Source organism: Mycteria americana, chromosome 2, assembly GCF_035582795.1.
Source record: "Mycteria americana isolate JAX WOST 10 ecotype Jacksonville Zoo and Gardens chromosome 2, USCA_MyAme_1.0, whole genome shotgun sequence".
Classification (NCBI taxonomy): domain Eukaryota; kingdom Metazoa; phylum Chordata; class Aves; order Ciconiiformes; family Ciconiidae; genus Mycteria; species Mycteria americana.
This window is the reverse complement of record NC_134366.1, coordinates 158,553,732-158,581,693: the sequence shown is the minus strand read 5'-3', so window position 1 is coordinate 158,581,693 and position 27,962 is coordinate 158,553,732. Positions and strand designations below refer to the sequence as shown.

Below are 27,962 nucleotides of genomic sequence, written 5' to 3'. Positions count from 1 at the left end.
GGAACCGTGCATCCTCCGATGCGCTCTCCACATCCTGCTCTCGCTCTCCCCCACCCTGTGCTCGCTGACCCCTGCCTTTGCCATGCAAATCACGCCTCACCTCACCACAAAGTTTGAGACATTAACTATTCCAGTCTCTCACAGAGCTTTAGTATGAGGTTTCAAGGGTAAGGGTTTTTTTAGTTGTTTTGTTTTGTTTTTTACTATCCTTAATTAAAATCTATTCTTTCCTTTTTTTTGCTAATGCAGCCAGTAAGCCTTTGGACTTCTTTGCTGCAATAGCATAGGGCTGACTCATGTTAAACTTGTTTTTTCAAGAGTTTTCTGCAAATGCTGGGGGAAAAATAAGAGCTAACCATACTAGCAGCAACTCGTTGAAGTAGAATATGATGGAGAACTTCACATCATCCTGTTTCCCATCCTGCCTGCATTTGCCTACAGGCACTTGAGATGGGCCTTGGTCATGAAGCATTCACAGAGGATGTGTGAAATCCTCCCACATCATTCTGTCCCCCAGACACTTCCCTCACTAGACATAGACAGTCTTGCCCCCTTGAATCCTGTCCCTGCTCAGCAGTTCTCAGATATGTAGTGCTTCCTCCTTCCTCTTTCTCTTTTTCTTCTCTTTTATGTAGTTTCTGTATGCTAATATCACAAGTCAAGAGAAATTGGTATACTGAATGTAAGCACAGTGGAATAATTAGGATCTGTTATTGTGCTGCATCTTGCAAAGTAACCCAGAGGTGTGATTGTGTCATACCAGATGATTGGAATTGATAATTTCATTTGGGCTATATATTTGACTGACACCTAACACAAGGAGGCTGGAATTGGCTGATGTGTGCTGCCAGATCATCACTGCTATATAACAGCAATTTAAACATTTCCTTTGGCTTGGTACTTTACACCCATGGTAAATTATGTGACAGAAGAATGACAGAAGATGCACATTTGGGTGGCTGTCGGGAGCACTGCAGTTTGGAGATTCTGAAAGACTCAGATCCTGAGAGTGTAATCTTCCCAGACCATGTTCCTTTGGTTTTATAACCTGGGTTAACATGCTAAACTAATAAAATACACTATGTGAAGATTATGCCTGCAAATCAGATGTGATTATAATTAATAATCCTCCCATTTTAAAGAGCATTTTAAGAACTTTGAACTGCCAGTATTTAAATTAGTTCAGTTACACTCTGTAAAGCTCCATAAAATTTACAGCTTTATAAGACTAGCTTGGAGGGTTGATAGCACTGACAGCTCTTCACAGTTTGACAGACATTCTAAAGATGTTAAGAAAAAAATAAAAATAAAATTTATCATTTCACGTAACAGAAACAAGACCTTGAGTTTCCTTAAACGTTTCAGGCAAATTTGTAGAAGTCAGAAAAAAAAAATCCTTTTCTCCTTCTCACTTTCTCATTATATAGAAACATGTAGTTTAAATTAGGGTAGAGAGCAGAGAAAATGTAACATTTTTGAAGTAACTGATTGAAAGCAAATCATCCAGAAAAGGAGAGAGAGGAGATGGCGTATGGAAAAAAGGATGTGAGTAGGAATCACTACTGTGTATGAGAGACAGGAGAAAATGAAATAAGGTTTAAAGCAATGCCTCCAAAATTGCAGATGAGTCTAGCTATTTCTCCCCAGGGCTTTGGAAGAAGAAGAAAAGTGAAAGACTTTGTCAGTATTGTAAATTTCAAAATTTATTACTTAGGTCTGTGTATGACACAGAAGTCTCGGACTTTTTTTTTTATTTATTTAAATTATATATTTGGGGGAATTTTTATTCTTCAGTTGGCTTTTCAGTTTTCAGAATGTCCTTAACGTATTTTGCCTTAGTCATGATACTAAAATTTGATCTTTCTGATGAAAGCTACGATTCTTACAGAATCTGAAGGCTGAATGTGTTGCATGCAAAACCATAAAATATCCTTATAAAAAGTCAGAGAGGTGCTAGCACTGCATCTTGTTAATCCTTGTTTAATACCTTTCAAGTGCTGAGGCTCCTCAAAATTATTAAGAAGCTTTAGTAAGAAAAAAGAAAAATGGATATCATACTTTGTTTGGACTTCACTACAGATCCTCACATCCAAAGTTCTTTCTGTGTAATATATCCATTGAGACTTTATCGTATGGTAGTTTGATTACTACAACATCCTTGACAAATGAAATCTTCCCATGTTCCCCACCAGAACACTGCTGGAAAAAACATTTTCTTATTCTGTTAACATAAGCAATCTTTCTAAATCTCCCTATTGTTCCCAGTCTTCTTCTGCAATTAACTATTGATTCTTCTTAACAAATATTACAGTTGATTCTTCATCATTTATTCTAACTGGATTTTTTTTTCCTCTGATAAATAATTTTTAATATACACCAAAATTATTCTGAGGAAGGCTTATTGTCATTACTATCCAAGAAGTTGGTCTAGATGATACAAGTGTCCCTCACTGTTCCAAAAGCTGAAAATGAAAGGCAGACATATGAAAAATGTGTCCAACATAGGGTTAAACTCTCAATGAACTGAACACTGGAAAAGAGCTTGCATGAATGGATATAATGACTGCGTTACAGAACTCTGTACTGTCTTGACTTGGGCTGAGCACACTGGTTTGTTTAGACTAAAGAAAATGGATATTGCAGAATGAAATCGTAACGGCAGGCCCTGGGCCAGCTCCTACTGATGAAATTGGAGATTTCTTCAGTGTCTAGAAATAGCATCACATAAATTCTGCCAGTTATCATGGTTCTGGAGTGATATTTGTAGGTTTGGCAAGGTATGTTAGATGGATTCAAGTTTCTAGATAAATATTTCACACAGCTCAGTCCCAGATGCTTTTTCAAATCCAGAAATGTAGACAGGATCCACACAAATTCATTCCAGTAATCATGCTAAGCAAATTTTTTGTTCAAAGGAGAACATTTATTTATCCCAATTCAGTAGTAATCTGGGTTCTACTCTTTAAATAGAGACTTAAAAGCCATTTGGACTAGAAACTGTACTATTTGTATGTGCAGTAACAGAAATACTGACAATTTCCCAAGTATGGAGAAATCAACTGTAAAAGAAGATCCATTACATGTATAGACTAAAGACACTTAAACTTATGTGCTTATAAGCCTTAAGTACAAACTTGTATGATAGTATAGTATGAGCCAAGGTTGAGGATAGATGAAATCATGGTCATTGAGTATTTTCCTCTCATTTTACTTCTGTATTGTTCACCCTGTTGAAGTACAGTAATGTTAAAACTATCACTTACACTAAATTAGTCATATAAGCTCCTTTTGTGGTCAAGGAAGAGAAGTGAATCACTTTTCAGTGGAGTTTATTCCATCAAAAGACATCTGTCTAAGATGAGTGGATGAATCTCCTTATGAGAGGGTTTGTCCTTTTTCATTGATTATAAAAGAGCCTAAATGACTAGCAAAACCCAGATGTTAAATTTTAGCTGGTTAAAGTCAGGTAACAATAATCCCACAGCCAGTCCTGGAGCTCTTTAAGCCTGTCTATCTCACCTAGGATGCATAGCTTGTTTTAAAATTTAATACCTCACAGTCTGCCCTACACAAAGAAAGTCTGTTTCTTCTTGATGAATTGTACCTTTACTTCATTTTTCCACATGGACCAACTATCCTTCCTGCACTAACGAGACATGAAAAACATCACACTAAGCTCCAAGTTACAACTATTGGGAAGGCTTGTTCTCTTGGCCTTTCTGACATGAGAAGTTGTTAAAATCCTTCTATTTTATCTTTGCTAAACAGAGAGATATGAAGCTAGCACTGAAAGTTTTGTTAATGTTGCTATGGGCTTTCACTCTAGTGTGGTTGATGTCCCTGTAGTGAAGCAGAGAAGGATAATGTGAAATGTGCAACATGCCCATGTAGGAGCTGCTAATGCAGCTGAACACTATTCACAGTCAAGTACAGAGTGGACAGAACCCCACAATGGTTAAGTGCCTTGGGGCTGACAGAGGTTTTTTAGAAGTTTGAAATTTATTCATTATTTACCCCCGATTCCTCCCTCTGAGATATTCTTTGATAGCCTTTCAGAAGTGAAATTATATCATAGGATTCTACTCACTGAGGTCATTTATCCTCTGTACAGATATTTATATTTGAAAAATGCTTGAGGGAAAATTGGAGTAAAGAGAGAAAGAAATGGCAGATAGTTGGACACACTCTACGAATGCAAAGTAGATTTGTGTTATCTTAGGAAAGCAGACTAAAAGAAATTATTTGATTTTTTCCACTGAAGCTTTAGTGAATCAAAAATTAGGAATATCTGAATGATCTTACAAGTTTAAATAAGTGAAAAGGGCAATTGCATTTAAAGAAATAGAGATACCTCTTTATATAAAACATTTTTTTGAGGAAACATATTGGTAATAATACAAACACAGAGGACAAAAATCAGCCTTTCTATTGTTTCTAATTATTCATTCCATTTTTTTATTGGAATTTTTGCCTAAAGGCAACAGAGGATGTCAGTAAATCATAAAATTGTCCAACACCCCCCTCCCCCCCCGCAATGAGCAGGGACATCTTCAACTAGATCGGGTTGCTCAGAGCCCCGCCCAACCTGACCTTGAATGTTTCCAGGGATGAGGCATCTACAGCCTCTCTGGGCAACCTGTTCCAGTGTTTCACCACCCTAATCCCCTTCTTGAATGGCCACAGTAAAGTCTCTCCAGAGCCTTCTCTTCTGCAGGCTGAACAACCCCAACTCTCTCAGCCTTTCCTCACAGGAGAGGTGCTCCATCCGCCTTTCCTCACAGGAGAGGTGTTCCATCCCTCTGATCATTTTTGTGGCCCTCCTCTGGACCTCCTCCAACAGGTCCATGTCTTTCCTGTGTTGAGGGCTCCAGAGTTGGACGCAGTACTCCAGGTGGGGTCTCACCAGAGCAGAGTAGAGGGACAGAATCACCTCCCTCGACCTGCTGGCCACACTTCTTTTTATGCAGCCCAGGATACGGTTGGCTTTCGGGGCTGTGAGGGCACATTGCTGGCTCATGTCCAGCTTTTCATCCACCAGTACCCCCAAGTCCTTCTTTGCAGGGCTGCTCTCAATCCCTTCATCCCCCAGCCTGTATTGATACTGGGCGTTGCCCACACCCAGGTGCAGGACCTTGCACTTGGCCCTGTTGAACTCATGAGGTTCACATGGGCCCACTTCTTGAGCTTGTCCAGGCCCCTGTGGATGGCATGCCGTCCCTCAGGCATGCCAACTGCACCATTCAGCTAGGTGTTGTCTCCAAACTTGTTGAGGGTGCACTCGATCCCACTGTCTATGTCATTGATGAAGATATTAAACAGTACTGGTCCCAATATGGACCACTGAGGGACACCACTTGTCACCAATATCCATCTGAACATGGAGCTGTTGACCACTACCCTCTGGATGCAACCATTCAATCAATTCCTCATCCACTGAACAGTCCATCCATCAGATTCATATCTCTCCAATTTAGAGAGAAGGATGTTGTGGGGGACCTTGTCAAAGGCCTTACAGAAGTCCATATAGATGACATCCATAGCTCTTCCCTTGTCCACTGATGTAGTCACTCCATCATAGAAGGCCTCCTGGTTGCTCAGGCAAGACTTGCACTTGGTGAAGCCATGTTGGCTGTCTCGAATCACCTCCCTGTCCTCCATGTGCCTTAGCATAGCGTCTAGGAGGATCTGTTCCATGACCTTCCCAGGCACAGAGGTGAGGCTGACAGGTTGGTGGTTCCCAGGGTCCTCCTTTCTACCTTTTTAAAAAATGGGTGCAATGTTTCCCTTTTTCCAGTCACCAGGGACTTCACCTGACTGCCATGACTTTTCAAATATCATGGAGAGTGCTTGGCAACTACATCAGCCAGTTCCCTCAGGACTCTGGGATGCATCTGGTCAGCTCCCATACACTTATGTATGTTCATCTGATGTAACACACAAAGTCTTTTCATTACCTGCACATGAGAAAAAACATCACATGCAGCTTTTCAGAAGTGGGCTTTATTGAACCGAGATTTCCTGTTCCAAAAGGAGTCAGTTACCTTACACATTTCTGCTTTATAATTATGACTATACAGCATGCTCTGAAGGAGCTAAATTAAAAGTAATACTGCACAGGACCTCTGGAAGGTAGAAAGGAATTGGTATAGTTAAGTGACTCAGAGATAAAATGGTAAACATATTGAGAAATTATGAGAATAATTTATTTCCTTAAAGATGACACAGCAATAAAATTCAAATGTCAGCCTTCAAGTATGAGCTGTAATCACTCTATTAATCATCCATAATGAACTAAAGTATTTCAAGCAGAGAGTAGACTTTTTGTAATATATTGGAGGGAACTACAGGATGACAATTATGACTACATTTTTAGAAATATGCTGAAAATTTTGGAAGTTTAGCATACATTTCTTTAATAATCTCACAGACATTGTCGACTGCCATCTACTATGTTTGATTACTCACTACGTGAGAAACACCGGTTCAAAGAGCACCCAGAATAACAAAGCAATAGGGAGGGACATACTAACTAAACTTATTCCATGACAATCCACATGGAATACATAACAAAAAATTGAAGAGAATTTTGATTGAAACTGCCTGCTAGAAATCTTTGGTCATTTCCTACAGGAATGGAAACAAAAGAAATGCTTTATTTCCCAGAGGAGAGGAAAAACACAAAAACCCAATCAGGATTGTAACTTCTAGGCTGGTAAAACTTCAGAGTTTTTTCCCACCATGTAGAATTGCACATCTAATGGCTAAATTATTTTTTGCTACATGAAAATATTATGCAAGTATAAACAGAATTAAAATTTTTAAATCCTAAGACATGTATTTCTTTTAGCATTTATGGTAGCTGTAGTCTGACTTCCCTGTAAAAAAACATATATAGCTTGGAAAAACAAAGCAAAGAAAATGGATACCTCTTTATTTTTTAATATAAACACTGAACGTGAAAAAAAATGTCAATTTATAGTAGTAATCCAAGAGCAATCTCAAATCATGTCAACTATCCTATTCAAGTCAGTAACACGTTGATAATAATGTCCTACTTTTCAGCTTATTTTCTTTTAAAATATATTTTATATATATAATGTGCACAAACCAAATGAAATTCTTCACAAAAATGTTTGTATAATAGCTCACTGCACTAAGATGTTCCTAGAAACAAACTCCAAGTTGGCTTTGTAAATTTTTTTCCGGTAGCTGTGGTTTTATTTGCACTTTCATTTTGCAAAATATGGTTGTAATTCATCAGTTTCTTGCAAGGTTGGGTGGGTTTTTTTTTTCTTAATCCCCCTTTTCTACAGAAAGTACACTTGAGTTATTTTAATCATTCTGTTAGATTATATTCTTTGCACAGATGCGTGCCTTAGAAGTAGAGAGAGATAAGACTTTAGTGTACAAGATGGTGCAAAGACAAGCACAGAAAAGGAGTGCTGGTCCCAGTGTTTGATGGAGCTTAATATAAAACCCAATATAAACCCAAATATAAAACTCTTCTGAACATCTTCACTGTTGTTCAGAAAGAAAGGATTTCATAAATTCTTCTGCCCTGAAATAAAAATTGCACAGAGAAAGTTGCAAGTGTCACAAAGATACATAAATCATACCTCTGTATTTACATCACACTGCTTTTCAGTCACGTGCCATATCTGTCTGAAGTTCAATTCTAATTTTTAATATATTTTCATTCTGTTAATCTATATGATATCATAAATAGAAATTAAACAAGTAATACCTCTTCTGGAAAACTTGGTGTTTAGTATGGATGGGAATACAGGGAAGTATATTAAAATAAGATGACACAAACTTCTACTTGACATAAATAAAATGGCAACATTTGCAGGGCTGCCAAGTTTGGCTTTTTTAGTTTGCAGAATTTTCTCATATGCATTAAACACAAATGTTTGAATTCTGGTCAATAACTACCTTATATATATTTTTTAAAAGATTTGTATAATCATTCTAACTGGGAATTTGCATGTTGAGATCTCCAGGAATGCTGGAGTAGAAAGACAGGAAATCTACTGCAAGGGTGTAAAACATGATTTTTCCTATATTTGGCCAATATTTCATCCTGGAATTTTTATTTAGAAGCAAACATACATAAAGCATAGACAAATTATAAGAAAGGATATGAAATCTTCATTGAGAAAGGACAAAACATACTCCTTGGACAAAAACGATGATTTCTTTATATATAGAAAGTTGTTAGATGGACCAGTAACCAGAAGGAGCCACAGCCAGACATGAGGATGGGATACAGTTGCCTAAACAAAAGCACCTAGAGACTTTTGTAATGTAATATATTTAATTTAAATAAATAGGCCCTGGTTTTATTGATATATCTTATCTTAGACTGCTATTCTGTATTGAAATAAATTTTATATCGAACTTAACTGTTTAACTCCACAGACTATGACACTATCCTTGTTTGACTGACTTAGACATACATTTATGCAAGATGAATCCCACACCAAGTATGTCAATATAAGAAACTAATGTTGTGATTCGTATACTGAATATTCACTTGTTAACTTGCTGCACATGGCATCCTTTAACTTTTAGTGAAAAAGTATTCTCATTTAACAATGTTTTGAAAAACTGGAGATGGATAAGAAGAGACACTGTCTAAATCTCTTGGTAACTTTTTAAAAATATACTAGTTTTAGTTTGAATTTCAAATTAGAATTTACTTTGAATTAGGAAATCATCAATTTTAATCTAAGACACAGAAGCAGGAATTTCAACAACTTCAAACTTCATTTTACAATAAAAAAAAGAAACTGAAAAGTTTTTAAACACAAAAAATACTGATTTGAATTTCTTTTAAAGGATTCTTTGAAAAAAATCATTAACAGCCTTAGCTATAAATACATATATTTTTAGCAGAAGCTTTAAAATTGCCTTTTCCTGATCTCAGTCTAATTTATCCTGAAGAAGTCCTTTCTTAAGAAGTCCCTTCCTTAAGTAAAGGGGAAAGAACATGAGTAAATCAAAGAACATCTAAACAAAGTGGAAAACCAAAAGAAATTACGTAAATGGTAGATTCTATTCCATTATTTTATCTTTGTTACTTTTAGATTTTTTTAAAGGAATGTAATATTCTATTGTGTTATATACATTTTAGACTACCTATAATAAAACTTCATGATATTTCTATAGCGTCCTGATAGTTTACTCCCTGGTAAATCTTACAGGACCTTTTTTGTGACTGTGTTTTTTCAACACATTAAATAACATCTGAAATACATATACTTACTTGCTTTCTTCCAAAATGGAACAACTTGGCAAAATTTTTTGGAGTGTCTGTTAACCTGAAGCTTTATCTATGAATGTTTTTACCAAGTGACACAACTCAGTTTCATCTAAAGGACAGCTAATAAAATATTACATTACCATGAAGCCTGTAAAGATTGAATTTTATATTTCTGAATAACATCAAAATAAAGTAAAAGACAAAGTGGGAAGAAAGTCTAGGGCTCTCAAACTGCAGGTAGAGCTTCCCAAATCATGGTCTGTATTTCCAAATTCTATAACAATACATTACAACTCAGTTACCAGATCATTAAAACATTCTGTCACCTTTTCAAAATGTTAGTTCTGAAACCTGCAGACAATAGCAGTTTTAACAGATGTCAAGGCTGGATTTTTCTTGCAGGAATACAAAGCTTTAGCTTTTTTACACCAAGATTTACACCTTTATCAAAACTGTATTTATAATGAAATTTCTCAGTTTAATTAACATTTCCAACCCCCCCCAAAACTTATTAAGTTCAAAGCTAACTTAGATACCCCATATGAATAAACATTAGCTTGACTTAAATATGTTGGGATGGAGATAGAGTGGACTTACCATTAACTTGATGTCTCTTCAGTGTAGAGAGGGTTTTGTACTGATTTTTTAAGTGTGTAAAAAAGAGAAATGGAAGAACTAAGCAAGAAGCAAATTTTGGGGTGTAGGGAAGATTATTTACCCATCAAATATGTTAGTTTTAATGCCTTTTGATTGATATGAGGCATATGATCATGTGGGTCAAAACAATGTTTTACTGAGATCCCAGAAAGCCCTATGGAAACTCCAATCTTTGCAACAAACCTTTATCTCACCATATCTCTTTCCATTAAGAATGTGTGTGAATATCTGGAGTCTCTTCCATAGGTATAAGTGAAGAGTGCAGTAACATCAAGAAACTGAGATTATTTAATTGGGAGTCTCAGACCTATCCATGCCTTCTCTTTTTTTGAGGCAATTTTCCTATCTGCCTCAGCTCTTTTGTCCATGCCTTTCTCCCATTACTACCCCACATGCATCCTGTCTCAGCTCCTGCAAACCAACTCTCTTCCCACCAGCACCCTTCTCCCCCAGTCTGACTGCATTTCATGCAATTTTTTCAAGTCCAGCCTTCCACAAATCTGGCCTTTATTTTATCCAAATTAAAGCCCCTTCCTTCTCAAATCCAGCTTCCATTGGAGACTCCTAACAAACCCTCACAGCTGAGCTACTTTCTTACAGTTGCAGTCCAAGTCCTGATCACAAGTCTCTCCACTTCACATAACCTCCTCTACCTCTACTCTCCTCATTGCACAGACAGCCTCTGCTTCTTATTTAATTAATTGTTTTTATGCATTAAAAGTGTGCCTCAGCCTCACTTGCAGATTTTGGCCCTATTTGCATCGTTGATTAGTGCCTCCTTTGGCTGAAAAGATGTGTTACACTCCAGCAGTTGTTACTGGAGAGGAAGGAGAAATGAAGCTTGACAATTTTTTTCTTGAGCTTCTTGAACTATGGCAGTTTTTCCTTTTCTAGTTACATTTCATGCTTCCCTGCCAGTGTTTCCTATTATAGAACCAGTGATTTAAATACAAGATACTAAAGTTTCTCAATAGTTTATAAAAATGTCTGTGAATCCTGGGCCTTTTCTAAGGGTGAGCAGTCACCTTTCTGGTGGGAAGCTGGAAGGCAGCAAAGGAATAAAAAAGTAAATTAAAACTATAATTCAAACTTCACCTAAATTATAGTCTAAATTAGCAAATAAGTAAAAATCAAGAAACACAATTCTATAGATGTGTTGCTGGGAAACAAACATGATAATATGGTGGAGCGGGAAAAAAGTACTCCCTTCTACTCTAGAAAATAGCTTAATGCCTGGTTCTGTGTTCATCTCTTTCTCCTACTTTTCCTCAAATCCTAAAATACATGTCAAAGTACATACTTGCTTACAGATGTTCATTCTAATATTAACACACATAATGTTAACAATAAAGATAGAGGTAAAATTGTAACTGCAGAGAAGGCATTTTCTTAAAATTATTTTGTTAAGAATGAAGAAAACAGTTTCCAGGAAAAAAAAATCCCCAGAGAGTAAATAAATGATCATATTGTCATTGTTTGCTAATGACTTCAGTATTGAAAAAATAAGTAAATGTGGTTTTTTAATCAAAAGATTTGACCAGCTTAGTTCTGTCTTAAATAATCTCACTGTCACTCTAAATCAGTTATTACAATTGCTTTGGGAAACAAAGGAATATCAGGAGAACACTTAGGATTAGTTTTCTGCAAAGGCATCTTGATGTGAACATCACTTTTTACAACAACATTTTACAGAAGCATGAATAACAACTGTTCCATCTTATTACTAGCAAGTAGTGAATGGCTAGAGATAGTCTGTTTTTTCTTCAGTCAAACACGAAAGAGGCCAGTTTCCAAATTCCCTTAAGCTTTGCATCAGTAAAATTAAACCCAGAATCAAACAATGTATTAAAAACATGCAAAGGCATGTTTGCCTAAGTCACACTCAGCTGAGCATAAAAACAGTAGGAAAAAACAGTACTAAATATTGGCCCACTACATTTTTAGTTCTTTTAACTTATGTTCATTTAATGGGTTTATCAGTAACATCTTGATGTTCTCACTCACCTGACTTCCATGTTACCACTCAAACCACATTTACATGTGAATTTTTTAAAGAACTTGTTTTCTCTGCCTGTTGATATTATTCCTTCTTTTTCATCCTAGGTATCAGATCTTGGTTCTGTCTGCATTTTTTCCTTGATTGACTCCCATTTCCCCAAACGCTGTCTCAGGCTTAGTTCTTGACTAGCTTTTGCACAGGTCTTGTGTGTGAGTTTTGTGTTCTACATCATGTTATGCCTTAAGCTGAAGTGAAATTAATAGAAATTAATGATAGACAAGAACTCGTTAGCTCATCTGTGCAAATCAGCTACACACAGTGGACTTTTTAGCAGAAGTATAACAGAATTTAAATCTAATGGAGCTTCTAAGAATTTTGTTACTCAGGAATATTTAAGATAAATTGGGGTCTTTATATATCTTTTTTTTTCCATGAGCTTTACTCATTTTGCTAAATCTTTGTACATCTCGTACACTTGACTAATGTTTTACTAATTGCAATACCAAGGATCTGCTTGTCACTGCTGATAAATTGTGTTTGTGTACTCTTTTATCATCCTTTCAACTTCTTAGTTTTGAACTTTCCTCCTATGTATTATTTTTTAACTATGTCACACTGGACATATTTCATTTCAGGTCTAAAGCACTACAGCTAAATTTGATCCATTGAGGAAAAAAACCCCAAACTCTTTTCAGCTTCTAACATTTTTAACAGAAGTACAGAACATTTCACCAGATATAAAATTAGGAGCAGTCTTGGGGGAGTAACTCATGTAATACACTGTAAAGGCCTTTGTCTTCTATGTACTGTTTTATGCATCTTCTTCTAATGGCTACAACGGCCCTAGACACTCAGTTTATATACCACTTCTGAAGAATTTTTCTCCCAGTTTAAAAAAAGTGGACTTTAAATTTATTCATGTATCTTGGTATTGACAGTCACTGAAACTTCTTGTTACTTCCAGGTGGATTTTCCTGTATGTCAGTTTAAGCTTCATGAGAGAATACACTACAACTCACCTACCAAGGCTAGATAGAAGAGAATGGGTGCAATGTAGACAACCAATGCCACTGCTATGCAAACCACTATGTTGTGTAAGTACCTACTCCTTAGTAAGATGTTATGATGAGGGATCACTACGTTCATGTCTTTCAGGCTCCTTCCTGTTGCATTTCAAGAAGATAAAAAAATCTTAGCTTGTGGGTATGGTTTTTTTTTTAACCATTATTTCATGGCTGAGTACTTTTTTAGCTGTTTAAAGTGTTAACTTAAATTGTTAAGTTCGAAACATCTCTGCCCAGCTGGATTCTAACATGATGTTAAACATGATAATGTAACTGTAGCCCGCAGTAATGCGGTATTGCCATTGCTAGTAATGGGCCAAAGGACCTTTTCAAGGCTTCAAGGGTGAGGCTTTGCAGGCTTGTCTGTCCAAACTTTTTTCACTTGCATGGACCTTTCTTTAATTATTTGGTTTTACCAGTTTCATTTAGTTTTATTCTGAAAAGAGGGCTATGCCTACTTTGTTTTACTTTGCTTGTCTTTGCATGATACAACCTACTTTTATACAGACAGTAGTAACAAGTGTTACTACTACAAGTAGTGACAAGATTGTCTGTGTAGAACAAGATATTGATGAGTCTAATAATGATGCAGTGTAGAGAAATACAGCCCTGGTACAATAACAGAAGCCTTGAGATGTGGAGATGCAGGATGGATACAGAGGAGTACAGGCAGGGGCTGACAAGAGATGGAGCACATGCTGGGCACTTGAGGCCCCACAGCTATAAACAACTCAGCAATGGTCATTAAAGAAATGCAGACCTGGAGCTTGACAAAATAAGGTTTTAGAGGTGAGAAAGAACAAAGAACAAATAAAGCAAAGCTCAATAACATAGCTAAAATGCACCATATATACTACATGTGGAAATGCAGACCAATGAAGAAAGAGCAAAGTGTAAAAAGGTGTCAGCAAACATATAAAAATAGCCTCAGTTGAGTTAAGATGGAAGGAAAAAAAAAAGAAAGACAAAGGAGAGGAGGAAGGAGACAACACTAACATCATCATCATACACTTCCCAGAGAGGAAATCACATTGCTGTACACCCACCAGACTGAAGCCATTAACTAGAGAATAACGCTAGAAAAAGAGGCAGAAACTAGGAAGGGTGTATCTAAAAAATTTAGCTCCATTATTATTATGGAGACTTCTTTTTTTTTCCCCTCTGTGTAGCAGTATCCATTTCTTTATTAACTTTGTCTTTCTTTTTCACTAATATTTAGATCTGCCCTAATAATGAGTCTTACGTTAGACAATTACAACTTCAATTGTACTAAATTAAGTATACACACACACGCTACATATATATGTACACACTATATATTTAATATATATATACAGTGGATATATATATATAGTGTGTGTGTGGATATATATACACACTGTATATATGCTGAGTTAATATAAGTATTATATGTATGTATTCACAGGGTTAATTTTCTTCATAGTAGATCCTATGGTGTTATATTTTGGATTTGTGTCCAGAAGAGTTGATAACACGGGGATGTTTTAGCTATTGCTGAGCAGTGCTTACACAGAGTCAAGGCCTTCTCTGCTTCTCACACCGCCGTGCCAGTGAGTAGCCTCCAGGAAGCTGGGAGGGGACACAGCCAGGACAGCTGACCCCAACTGACTAAAGGGATATTCCGTACCATATGATGTCATGCTCAGCAATAAAAGCTCAGGGAAAATATGAAGGGGGGGGCTAGGCAGACATTCACAGTTATGGTGTTTGTCTTCCCAAATAACTGTTACATGTGATAGAGCCCTGCTTTCCTGCAAATGGCTAAACATCTGCCTGCCAATGGGAAGCAGTGAATCAGTTCCTTATTTTACATTGCTTGCATGCACAGCTTTTGCTTTACCTATTAAACTTTGTATTATTTACCTATTATTTAACCTATTATTTAACCTATTATTTAACCTATTATTTAACCTATTATTTAACCTATTAAACTTTTACCTATTTACCTTTGTCTGGAGCAGAAGTCTTATGAGGAGTGGCTGAGGGAGCTGGGACTGTTTAGCCTGGAGAAAAGGAGGCTGAGGGGAGACCTTATCGCCCTCTTCAACTACCTGAAAGGAGGTTGTAGAGAGGTGGGGGTCGGTCTCTTCTCCCAGGTAACAAGTGATAGGACAAGAGGAAATGGCCTCAAGTTGCGCCAGGGGAGGTTTAGACTGGGTATTAGGAAATTTTTCTTCACCAAGAGGGTTATCAAGCGTTGGAACAGACTGCCCAGGGAAGTGGTTGAGTCGCCATCCCTGGAGGTATTTAAAGGACATTTGGATGAGGTGCTTAGGGACATGGTGTAGTGGTGGTTTTGGCAGTGTTAGGTTTATGGTTGGACTTGATGATCTTAAAGGTCTTTTCCAACCTATATGATTCTGTGATTCTCTGATTCTGTGAAACTATCTTTATGTCAACCCACAAGTTTTCTCACTTTATCCTTCCAATTCTCTCCCTCATCCCTCTATGGGAAGAATGAGTGAGCAGCTCTGTGGGTCTGAGCTGCTTACTGGGGTTAACCTACAATATTAATATAATTTTAAACATGGAAATGTTGTATGCAAGGAGAATTAAAAAAAAAAAAGAATTTAAGAGTCTGTCTAAACCAAACTCTGTTAGATTTTCTAATACAATGAGGTGGTCTGATAAAAATCAGTCTAGCATAGCCAGAAGAACTCAGTGAACCTAAAAGGTATATGCATAAAAAATTTGTAGTCTACAGTACACATAATAGTTTTTCTCTCAGACCCCATACCATATGACAGTACACAAAATGCTTTGTAAGAACCAATTCAAAACTTCATTTTAATAAAATCACTGTGAGTTGGAACTTCCTGATTGCAGATCAAATACATAGATGAGAATTTCAATCAGAGGATTTACAAATTATGTTTATACATAGGTGCCTAGGTTGAAGTTGGTCAGGGTGTTTAAATAAAGGGATTTCTTGTTATGGCCCATTTAACATTGTTTGTGCAATGAAATTCTGGTTTTGTAAACATTCCATTTTTGTTGACATTTGGAATTGGAGCCCATCTCTATTTCACTCTCGTGCCGAGACTACATGGTGTTAGTACACGAACATGGCCTGTTCATGAGTCTCACGTGGATTAGAGATGGTTATTTCTACATTGCCTCCAAATGATGGATAAAATTCATACAACATGGTGGTAGCTAGGCAATCAATATTTATCACCATTTTGCCTATTTTTTTTGTTGTCAAGCAAAAATAAAAACAATAATTTCTGCAATGTCTTAGAAAACAAACAATACATAATTGAAAATAAATCATGGTCATAAACTAATCCTGTGGAGATTCTTTGTCACAACTTTTTATTTGAAATACACATTGACAAGGACTTAGTAGGCTGGAATTCTTCATAAAATCTTTTTAAAATAGATGCATCCTGCCTCATATGATGATTTTTTTATTTTATTTTTTTTAAATGAGGATGTGACCATTTAAACATAGGAAGGCTGAAGGATCAAGTAATGCAATGAGAGAGAAGAATGCTGAGCTCGGTCAAAGAGAGCTCGATTTGGTTGAGGAAACTGGAGAGGAGTTTCACCACATGTGTAGCAAGAAGAGAGGAGGTAGGGATAACTAGCTGGTAAAAATAAGTGAAGTGAGCAGAGGCTCTTTCTTTCCACAGAAAGGATGAACTGAAATAAGAGACATTTCCTAGTAATCTGCATTACTTTGTTCTTTCTCTTCTCAGTGAGAAAAACAATGGTATGTTCAGAAATTTGGTACAAAGCCTATGTGCTGCTGTATGCATTTTTCCATGGCTGTTAAGTGTCATGTCAAGAAACATAAATAAAAAAACCCCAAGCAACCAAGGAACCAACCAAAAAACCTAGACAGTCCACAGTAAGGTCTGAGGAAACCTGTGAGTATCCTAGTAAGTGATCTGAAGTAAATGCTCAGGACAGGTGATTGCACCAGGAGCTCTGTCTTGCAGGAGCACACATGATATTGCCATTACAGAGGGGAAATGTTAACCCTCTCCAGAACCCAGAGGTAAAATCATAGAATTGTAGAGTAGCTTGGGTTGGAAGGGACCTTTAAAGGTCATCTACTCCACCCCCCCTGCACTGAGCAGGGACATCTTCAGCTAGATCATGTTGCTCAGAGCCCTGCCCAACTTGACCTTTAATATTTCCAGGGATGGGGCACCTACCATTCCTTTGATGTGGGCACTTTTGGCTGGATTCCCTGGCAGAAGTCATTGGTGTCTAACAGCCGTCATTCAGCCAGCATCTGCCACAGATGACTTAGGACAATATTTCCACCGGCCAGTGTTATATTCACTTACTTGTATAGATCAGCTTGTAAAGTAATTTCCACCTACATATGGGAAAAGCTACTTTCAAATACAGCCCTGAAACCCAGCACTAAACAGCTCTCCTCTCAACACCTTTCACTCCAGCACATTCAAGCATACATTCCCCCCCCCCAGTGTAACTCTGTTCATTGTCAGGTAAACTCCCTTAGAAATCTTCCACTGCCAACAGCACTTTCTAAAGAGCAGTTTCTAAAGTTTCCTCATGGGATACTTTTTACACACCATGAATCTTATTGGCAAAGCACAAAGAAACTTTCCATTTTAAATACAAAATTGTGAAGCATCTTTTACCTCTTTCTTCATGTCTTAGCACTGCTCAGAACTATACTCTGTGATGTGAACCACTGGTCACATCTACAGTGTATACTGCTCAGTCTGGATCTTCCTTGGTATTAATGTAATGCTCCAGTGCCCCTTAAAAAAAAAATGTTTGGTTTGTTTTGTTTTGTTATTTTTGCATTTAAAATTGTCCAAATGAAATAGCAGCGCAGCAGTGGATTTTTCGTTACCAAAAGGTGACCAGCAGATAGTGGTTCTGTGGAGCAGTCCCTGGGAGTCCTGGTAGACAACAAGTTGACCCTGAACCAGCAATGTGCCCTTGCAGCAAAGCAAGCCAACAGTCTCCTGGGCTGCACCAGGCAGAGTGTTGCCAGCAGGTCAGGGGAGGCTTCCCCTCTGCTCAGCACTGGTGAGACACATCTGAGTGCTGTATCCAGTGCTGGGCTCCCCAGTACGAAACAGAAATGGACATACTGGAGTGAGGCCAGCACAGGGCCAAGAAAATGATTAAGGGACTGGAGCACCTTTCACATGAGGAGGGACTGGGAGAGCTGGGACTATTTAGCCTGTAGAAGAGAAGGCTCAGGAGTGTGTTATCCATGTGTACGAATACCAGATGTGGGACATGGACAGGGGTGTAAAGAAGATGGAGCCAGACTCTTCTCAGTGGTGCCCAGTGACAGGACAAGAGACAATGGGCACAAGCTGAAATACAGGAAATGCCAATTAATCATAAGGAAGATTTTTTTTTTTTTTTAATTTTTTATTTATTGTGAGGGTGGTCAGGCACTGGAATAGGTCATCAAGGGAGGTTGTGGAGTTTCCATCCTTGTAGATACTAAAACCTGACTGGACACAGTTCTGGGCAACCTGCTCTAGCTGACCCTGATCTGAACAGGAGTTTAGATTAGATGATTGTCAGAGGTTTCCAGCCCCAAATATTCTGGGATTCTGTGACTGTAGGTGTGGGACTGTATGGAAGTGCGAAGCATTTGGGCATAGTATTAGACCCAAACTTGGTAGAGAATTTTTTTTTCTTGAAATTGTTCTTGGACTGAAATATCCTCCTGAAGAGTACTTTCTGTTCACTCCAGAAGGTACCTAGGACTGGTCTGCAGGCAAATATAGAAAATCAGAGAAACAGTGGACTGGAGAAAGATATATGCAAACTAACCTGACAGTTCAAATAAGTTATTCGCTTTTGCATATGATTTCTTTTATACAGTTCATGACCAACTTTCTCATACTGTTGTCATGTGATGGGGAACATATAGAAATTATTTCTGTAGAACACCCCCCAACATTGTTTCTTAGAAGCTCCAAGAATTTTTTTTTTTTAAATACATCTGAGCAAACATTCTAGTCTATATTTTCTCTTTAAAAACAAGAAAGCTTTTAGCCATGAAAATTTGCATTATTATTTCTCAGTAGTAGCTTGACTAAAATTCCAATGGAAAGTCAATGGAAATATGTTCACTGAGTTAAGTGGGTTCTGGGAGTAGTCCCAGTCCAGACTTCGTGTTTCTGACCAAAGTTGTACTCCTATTAAATACAGAATTGGAGATAAATATTTAGTGTTTCCTCCTACTGTACACTACTATATAATACAGCAAATTCATATCAGCTCAGATCTTCTGTCTAAAATAACAAGAGTCAATGATTAGACCTAGCTGACTTTAAAACACCTACACATTTTTCCTTGAATCAGGGAATTGTTTATATAATTTTGTAAGTATATAACTAGTTGTTAGAACTCAGCGGGGAAAATATTAACTGCCTGAAGGCATTATTATCCATGTAAATTACCTTTTTATTTTTTCTTTTCCAATATCTCATCTGTTAGCTTGAGCAGAATTCCACAGTGAAGCAGTTGCTGAATTTTTTTGCACATTCTTTCCTATGCTTTAAATGTGTTTATTTTTTGTGGACAAGCTTAACTGTAGAAGAAAAGAATAATTGAAGTTCAGGGAAAATTTCCCATAAATTCAAACATTCATTGCAGCAGGTGTAGCTGAATGTCATCCACAAAATGATGAAATAGGTATAAATAAAAAAATTAAGGTAGAAAAAGCTCTTATAAAAATAATACATATGTAACTTAATGTAACTGAATGAAAAGACTGTGAGATATAAACTGTGATCCTACATTCACATATGGGTAGAAACAGCTCAGGACAGGTAGATACTGGAAAATGTCAAGGAAAAGCTACCCAGTAAAACTAAGTTTCTTCAATCTGTCTCCAAACTAAAATTAATATAGGCAGTTCAGAACTATGAAAAAAGCCATCTGCTAACTAGTGAACATAAGGTCCAGAGAGTCAGTATCGTACAAAGGCAGAGTCAATTAACTTTTATTTAAAACTCTGTTTGGTTCCCAAAGATGTGAAAGTTCTTCTCCTGAAATGAATCTCAAAATGTTGAGCAAACTCAACAACATAGAAACAAATTCTGATATAAAAGAAGAATTACGTCTTTTTAATTTACTGTCTCCCAGTAGGACTTCCTATCTTCCAGAAAGTCCAAGGAACTTATCACCTTTTGTATTTCTTACTACTAATTTCTGAGTTTACTTTGAAGATAGATATTTTTTCTGGCAAAACCTTCCTTCTTCTTTTTTACCATTTTTAAAAATCAAAATGAATTTGTGAGGAGCATAGACCCATAAATCTGACTTGTTAAATGAACAAATCTCAACTTACTTCTCCCTACCCCAAATTCTTGTTTCTACTTGATGAAAATCCAAAGGATTATTTTTTTCTAATATAAAACTGCACTTATATGAACACACTGCCCTTATTTGGAGGATCAAGATTTGATTTTATTCAGCTGTTTTTTAATAAGAGAGGAAGAAAAACATTATTACCAATTTTACATGAAATGGCTAACAAAAACTCAGGGACTTTTTGGTTTTTTTGAACTAGTTCCTATTGAGCCAGCTAATGCTATTAAGCAAAGTGTTCCTATACAAAGAACATACTACGTTATTTTTCTCCCATCAGTAAAAAAAGAAAAAAATGAAGCAGAAAACAGTTGACTCACTTATATCCCTGAAGTTAGTTAATGAAGTAAATAATGTGCCAACAGATTTTGTTCATATACAAGAGTGGTCCTTACACTCATATTCAAAGATTACTCTTTATTCTCAGTAAATTCCTGATTATTTTTGTACATGTCCCTGTTTTGAGCAAAGTAGGCACCTGTTTAGGTTGCTAGTCCTGCTTTCCTTTCACACAAATTAACCCAAGCAAGGTATTACTCTTAAACACACAGGTCTTAATGAGATTTAAACAAATCAATTACAGCTGTGTGGCAGCTGTTCAGAGGTTCAGCAACCCACATGTGTTTGTAACTGACAGGTAGGGTGTGATAAACCTTTTGGGCCAGAGGATTCCCAGACAAAATATTAAGTGTTGATACTATGAAAGGTCTTGCTTGACCTGCTGTAGCTCACTTTACTTCACCCTTTCAGTCAAGGCATTATAAGGTGATAACCTGTCTTAACAGTAGTGCCCTTATAGATTCTACCCTCAGTGTCAAACATTTCCTGTAAAAGTTAAGAATTAGTTTGCTGAAGAATCTGCAAAAATTGACGTGTTTGTTAGACTACCTAATACCAGAATATGGAAAGAAGGGGGACTAAGATCTTGAAATAGTTGTCAAAATTTTGGGATTCATTCCTTAGTCTCTGAGTCTGAATGGGAAATGGGAATGAGAAGTATGGACAGTTTTGGAAACATGACTGGATACTTACCTACCCCTTAATTGTATATGTGTGCAAAGATTTTTATAAGTATCTCTTCCAAAGTTGAATGAATATAGTATCTGCAATAATATATAATAATTGGATAGATAAACTAGCTAATACCTGTAAGCGTCTGAGTCTGCAGTACATAAAGATGCTTACAACCTTCTTTAGCTAATAAACCAACATCTCATCCTTAATTATGCAATAACAAGTGCTTTAGGCTGTGCTTATAGATTATCTGAAGTCAGACATATTAAAACTGTCTTGAAGCCATGAAAGGAATCCATCTTAGAATACGCTTCTGTGACCAGGTGGAATGTGAAACATTTTTAGCAGATCACTGCAGTTTGAACTGTTGATTCAATGGCAAAATTAATTAGAAGTACTTTTTTTTTATTTATTTTGCTGCTACTGAAGTTTTTGTGGAGGCCTTCAAGTCACACAAAAAATCACTAAGATTTGACTCAGAAATTCTGATGATATGTACATTCTATAAAAATAGTTCTGAGGAAAATGTGGGTTTTTTTCTGAAGGGAAAAGGCAATAATTGCATTAGGTTTTACTTTATAGATTGTTCTTTCTTCTTTTATTCTCCACTTATTTTCTGTTTTCATAGACTTTATAGCAGTTAATGCCATATTTGAGACGTCTTTCAGTTTTCAAAGACCAAAGATCAACTGTCCTTTTTCATGTCACATCAGTCATTGGTAGACACCTACTTCAAAAGAAAAAAAAATGTCTTCTTGCTTTGTATCTGTCTACAATATTTACAAAAAGATTTTACTGCTCCATCTAATGGGAGGCTATTTGTTTCACTGGTATCAAAATTGGCAATAAAAATGTTTCTACTGTAGAAAGAGAAATAATAACTAAACCAATCAAGTCTGGAAAGAAACAGGTAAGACATAATCACAAATTTTTATGTTCTCAGAAGGTTAGCTTACTGTGGTTTTTTTTTTTTTTATATGAACAATTTTTATTTTGATTTAATTTCAGTCCTAGGGAACAGGCTTCTCAGACACCACACACAGAAAAAAGGATCATCAAATTCTATAGACAACGGATGCTCAATCTCTTATACTACAAGTACAAGATGTGAGGCAAACAGGGGTTTGGTGTGTTGGAAAACACTTTTAGACTTACTTTAGTGTTCCATAAGAGTTAAATCCTTTTTCTGGTCTCCCTTGAGGTTTCCCACTGTGCCTGCTAAATTGCAGCATGTTTTGCTGAATGTCACAGAAAAATGAAATAAATTAAAGAAAGATAGAAAACAAAACAAAACTAAAAAAGCAAACCCAAATCTCCTTCATATTTGATAGTTAATGCTTTGATAGTTGGTGCTCCATAAACTACAAAATAAGACAGAGAGGTGTACCATCATCCTGAAGTGTTTCCTTCAATACCTGTTCATAGGACATCTCCAATCAGTTTTTGCAAGAGAAGAGAAAGACCTACACAGGAGTAGAGGCACTTAATGCAGTTTGCTTTAAACTTGTTCCACAACCTTAATTTAGAAATATTTTAGCAATCATACGCATTTCTACCAAATTTAAAAATGTCACATATTGCTAGTTGGAAACTTTTCTTTTTTTTTTTTTTTTTTTTGTAAAAGAAAATAATTTTCTGAAACTTCAGAGGACTTGTGAGTGTTGAAAATTCAGTGTTAGCCTTGCTTATATTTGAGACTAACTTCACAGTTTCTTCAACATGATTACATTGGTTTGTCTGTAGAAATAATAAAAAAAAGAGGATGGATTTTCTTGGAGCTTATTCTATAAAAATCATTTTTTAATTGATTTTAAAAACAGGCTGGAATAATTCTCATACATTTATGTAAACAAAGACATTAAAGCCAATTTTACAGAGATTTTGGTTGAGTCACTAGTGCCTTCTGGCTCCCATGTGTTGGCTCCTGGGTATAGGGTGTTTAGGTTTGTACCTTTGGATGGCTTCAGAGAGGTTGTCTCCAAGAAATGCCTATCAATTCTGAATTACCAAATGATGAAGCAAAATATTCCTGGGATTTACCTACATGATACCTGGCTGCTGTAGTGAAGCAATTTCAGCTATTTATCTGGCCAATATCACTGGAGAAGATGTCTTTTTAGCTGTCCAATTTTGAGCTTTATGTGGGTCAAAGTATATTTTGAAAATATACTTTCAACATATTGTAATCAATTATTTAAATTCTGAGCCATATCTTCAGAAAATCCTACCTTTGAAAGATTAAATTTAAAGAATGCATGCTAAAGCTCAGGAAAATGTGTGAGAGAGGCTAAATAAATGGTAAGGAAAGAGGAAATAGTACAAAAGGGAAATGGTAAGGAAATGGCAGTAAATTACAGAGAACAATATAAAATAATAAAATAAAAATTGAGAAATATATTCTGCTATAAGAGGATGGAAGCAGAAGGGAAAAATGGAAGAAAAACCACAAATTGTGGGGGGAGCAGAAATAAAATGAAAAGTTAATGAAAATGAAGTAGCCATCAGAAGACAATAAAACACAGTGGAAATAGGATTTTACTAGGTACAGTAAGGTGGGTAGGTTTTGGAAGCACAGCTGAGTGTCAGAGGAACTAAATAAGAATGGAAAATTATACCTCATGTGATGCTGAAAGAATAAGCAAGCTTTTATATTGAAGCTCATGCCTCTTGGCAACATCTGTACCTGGCTGAGGTATCAGAGAAATGGTACATACAACATTTACATTCCTGGGGTGCATGTTGATCTTAGTCACAATTCACAGCTATTTTGATTTTGTATCCTTGGGTTTTTTATACCACAAGGATACAACTTATGTATTAAGTCTGAGGTATTGAGGTGCTGATCTCTTCTCCCTGGTATCCAGGGATAGGATGCATGGGAATGGTTCAAAGCTGCACCAGGGGAGATTTCGACTGGACATTAGGAAGCATTTCTTTACTGAGAGGATGGTCAAACATTGGAACAGGCTTCCTAGAGAGGTGGTCGATGCCCCAAGCCTGTCAGTGTTTAAGAGGCATTTGGGCAATGCCCTTAATAATACGCTTTAACTTTTGGTCAGCCCTGAACTGGTCAGGCAGTTGGACTAGATGATCGTTGTAGGTCCCTTCCAACTGAAATAGTCTATTCTAAGTCCAAGATTTTGAAGAGCTAGTCAATCATTCAGCAATACTTGCATGCTTTTCTTGTTTTAATTTCAGGTTATTGAAACTAAACTAATATATATATATATATTTTATGAATAGTGGCCTTTTTTGTTAAAATAGTGTCTGTGGTGGTCTCCAGCAAGTGGTTGCTTTTATTTTTTCTAGTTATTCCCATGCTCAAACTGATAAAAAAATCTCCACCAAATACTTTTTAGAAACGAACCCCTTTTTGTTCAGGTTTTCTGACTTTGCAAATAAAGCAAGTACCTTTTTCATATATACTACTTAAAGCTCCTGCTAACCTAATAATGAGAAAGAACAGTTTAATGTCCTTCTTCGTTTTCTCTTCCCCTTCAAAAATTATACCAGGCTTCCTGAATATGTTTTCAGAAATCTATTTCAAATGATTTATAAATGGCAGTAGAACACAGAAAAAAAATTCTCCTCGGATTTTAATATGTACTGATTGTAACCATATTTTATACTATAAAGCATTCCTTTCCCTTTCCTTGGATGGAAAAGCAAAAGCTAATTTAATGCCTATTTCTAAAGTATTTTGTTGTTGTTTTACTTTCTAAGTGGTTCCTTGAATTTTGTTCAAGCCACTGAGGAATCAAAATACAACTCTAGCTAATCTTTGAAACTCACTTGGAATGGCTGGTAATGACATCTGGATTTATGCTTTTGAATAGTGGGTTATTTTCACAGATTACCTTCAGGTTCCTTCACAAAGAGACAAACATTTAGAGTCCTATCTGTTTGACAAGCAGAATGACTCACTGACAAGATTGTATTAACCTCTTTAAATTAAGCTCTGCCATTTGTGAGGCTACTTGGAAGTGCTGGTTTAGGGAAGGGAAGCCCATAACCAACATTGTGCTGTGTGAAACAGCAATTTAATGAAAAAAGTTAGGTGTTTTGAAGGTAGATGAAAGAAGTACCACTTAGTGAGGTTTCTTAATACATAAATATAGAACAGCTTGAATGCAGTAGCAAGCTTATTTTAAGTGAAATCTATATTTTTGCAAGGTAACTAGCAAGAAGAAGAAAAGGAAAACAAGTTTGGGGTTTTCAGAAGGGTTTTTTTGGTCTTTTTTTTTTACATTTGTCAATGTGGTTTAAATGAAGGATCAGGAAATGGAATATTGCAGAAATTGAATACATTAAATGCTTCTAATGATTTTCATTATATAATCCTGTGGTCCATGGTTAGGTTTTGCAGAGGTTTGGAAAATGGATTTACTAGGAAAATATATGTAGGGCTATTTCTTTTTTCCTTAAATGGATGGATTCTATTGGGTGATAAATAAATAAATTTTTACTTTGATAATGATGAAACCATGCATTTCATTTATTTTAGGCTAGGGGGTTTTCTTTCAACATAAGTGACTAGGGTTCAAATTCAGCAAGAATCCCATTGAAGTAATTTGTGTTACCCTGTGCTTATAGCTACCCACATTCTTAAGTACTTTGCTGAACAGAGACCCAAAAGGCTAATTAAAAGTCTAGGGAAGTCTTGGATCATAACCACAGCTGGTGGTGTAGCTCCATAACGGATGGATTTTCATAGAAATTGAGTTATTACCCAGCCAATCCCTACCCCACTAACACAAATCTGGACCACAGAATTATATATTGCAAATTGCCAGAGCTAGGCTTCCTTTGTATTACAAGCACAGAAGGAAAGAAAAGTGGCTTCTTATTTCTTACTTTTCTTTCTCCTTTTTTTTTCTGATATTATGTAAAAATGAAGAAAATTGCCCTTGTATTAGAAACTCTGTCTTAGATCTAGCTTCATTTCACGTAATTTCAGGCATACCAGTTATGAACATAATTACCGTAAGCACCTTTTATAATATTTGAAGCAGTTTTACTTTACACAGGGTGGCACAGCCCCCCACCCCCACAGCAAGGCTGACTGCATTTCTGAAATAGATACTTACATGCATATGACCAAATGATGTAATTCTTTCAGTGCATTTAAGCTCATTCATAATAATTTAACTTGATTTTCCATCTGTCTACAGACCAAGTGCAACTTGATATATTTTTGCACAAAACATCATAACATAATACCAAATTAAAAGAGTATAATATACTCCCTTTACCTAGAATAGTTACAGGATGGCCAATAGATGCACAGCCTTTCTTACACTGGTGTGCAGGTGCGTTGTGGTTTTCATTTAGAAAATTTACAAAGAAGAGTGAGAGAAGAGTCAACATTCTGAATGACTTGCTACAGAAGACCTCAATGTACTATTGAATTGTCACCCCCCAAAAAAAACCCATAAAAAGTAGTCTTTTTTGTATTGCAAGATTAATATAATTTTGAGAAAAATACCTAAAATTTAAAACTATGTGCATATAATACTCCTATTAAAAAGTGTCAACATTACTCTTTGGGAGAAAGATATATTGGGATCAGTGGGATCAGATGTCTGGCATATTGTGGAATTATAGATTGCCTTTGAACTACCATGTAGCTCGCTTCTACCCTCTGTATACAAGGGCAAATCCCACAGGATAGCTCTGGTGTATTTTAAAGGGATATATATGTCACAAAGAATGAAAGTTGACCCCTAAAATACATTAAATACCTAAAAAAGTGATTTAAGAAAATGAGTTTGCGTCCATTAGTGCTTTATCTGATTAATTAACACTGTATCAAGCTACAAGACAATAATCAAATTACTTTAGAAGATAACAGTGCTTTGCATTTTTATAAATCATTTTTTTTAAGATGACACAAAATATTACACAGTCCATCTCAAAAGTAGACTTAGATTTAGTCCCTTCTACTTAAGGAAAAATACCATTGAATCCAAGGAGAGTTTTAATGGATTACATTTTGAAGAACTTGGCCCAAATTATACATCATTTTGCTCTTTCTATTTCATTGTTAAAATAGAAATTGGTGACTTCAGAACAGGCCATGAAGGTATTTATATTTTAGTTAAGGAACTAAAATGTAGCAGTATGCAACATATATCTGCAACAGAAGCTTCATTTTGCAGGTGGCTCATAACTTCCATAGACCATCTAGAAAAATCTTGTGTACAAACCTCAATCTGTCTGTCATTAAAAATTTACTTCGTAAATTTTTAATCAATCTTTGAAAAAACTTATTTTTTTCTGGTTAAATCCTAAAGAATTTTATAAGCAAAGAAACATAAATTAGCTCAGTAAAGCTAAACTCTTAGCTGATCATTCTTATTCATCTTTGGACAGCTGAGTAGTGTCCTAATAATACTCTGACTTTTTTTTTTCCAGGTAAAGGTGGTAGCTGAAATCAGATTAGAAGAATATCACCACATTCATGTATATTCAAAGCATACATTCAGAGTATACATAGAGGACAATGACCACAGTCAAATAAAGACTTCTTGACTGCTATGTACTGTGAATTGACAAGTTTTCCTTTATCCTTTAAGCGATACACCTGTTTATGTAACCTTTATTAATTTCTACTGAA

The 27,962-nt window shown here is 36.2% G+C and overlaps 1 long non-coding RNA gene across 1 annotated transcript; it reads left to right on the top strand.

Annotated features, from left to right (window-relative positions):
* On the top strand, positions 1-27,962 carry LOC142406828 (uncharacterized). Its single transcript, XR_012774717.1, has 3 exons — positions 1-167; positions 12,886-13,015; positions 27,761-27,962. It is a non-coding gene; the product is annotated as an uncharacterized LOC142406828 (long non-coding RNA).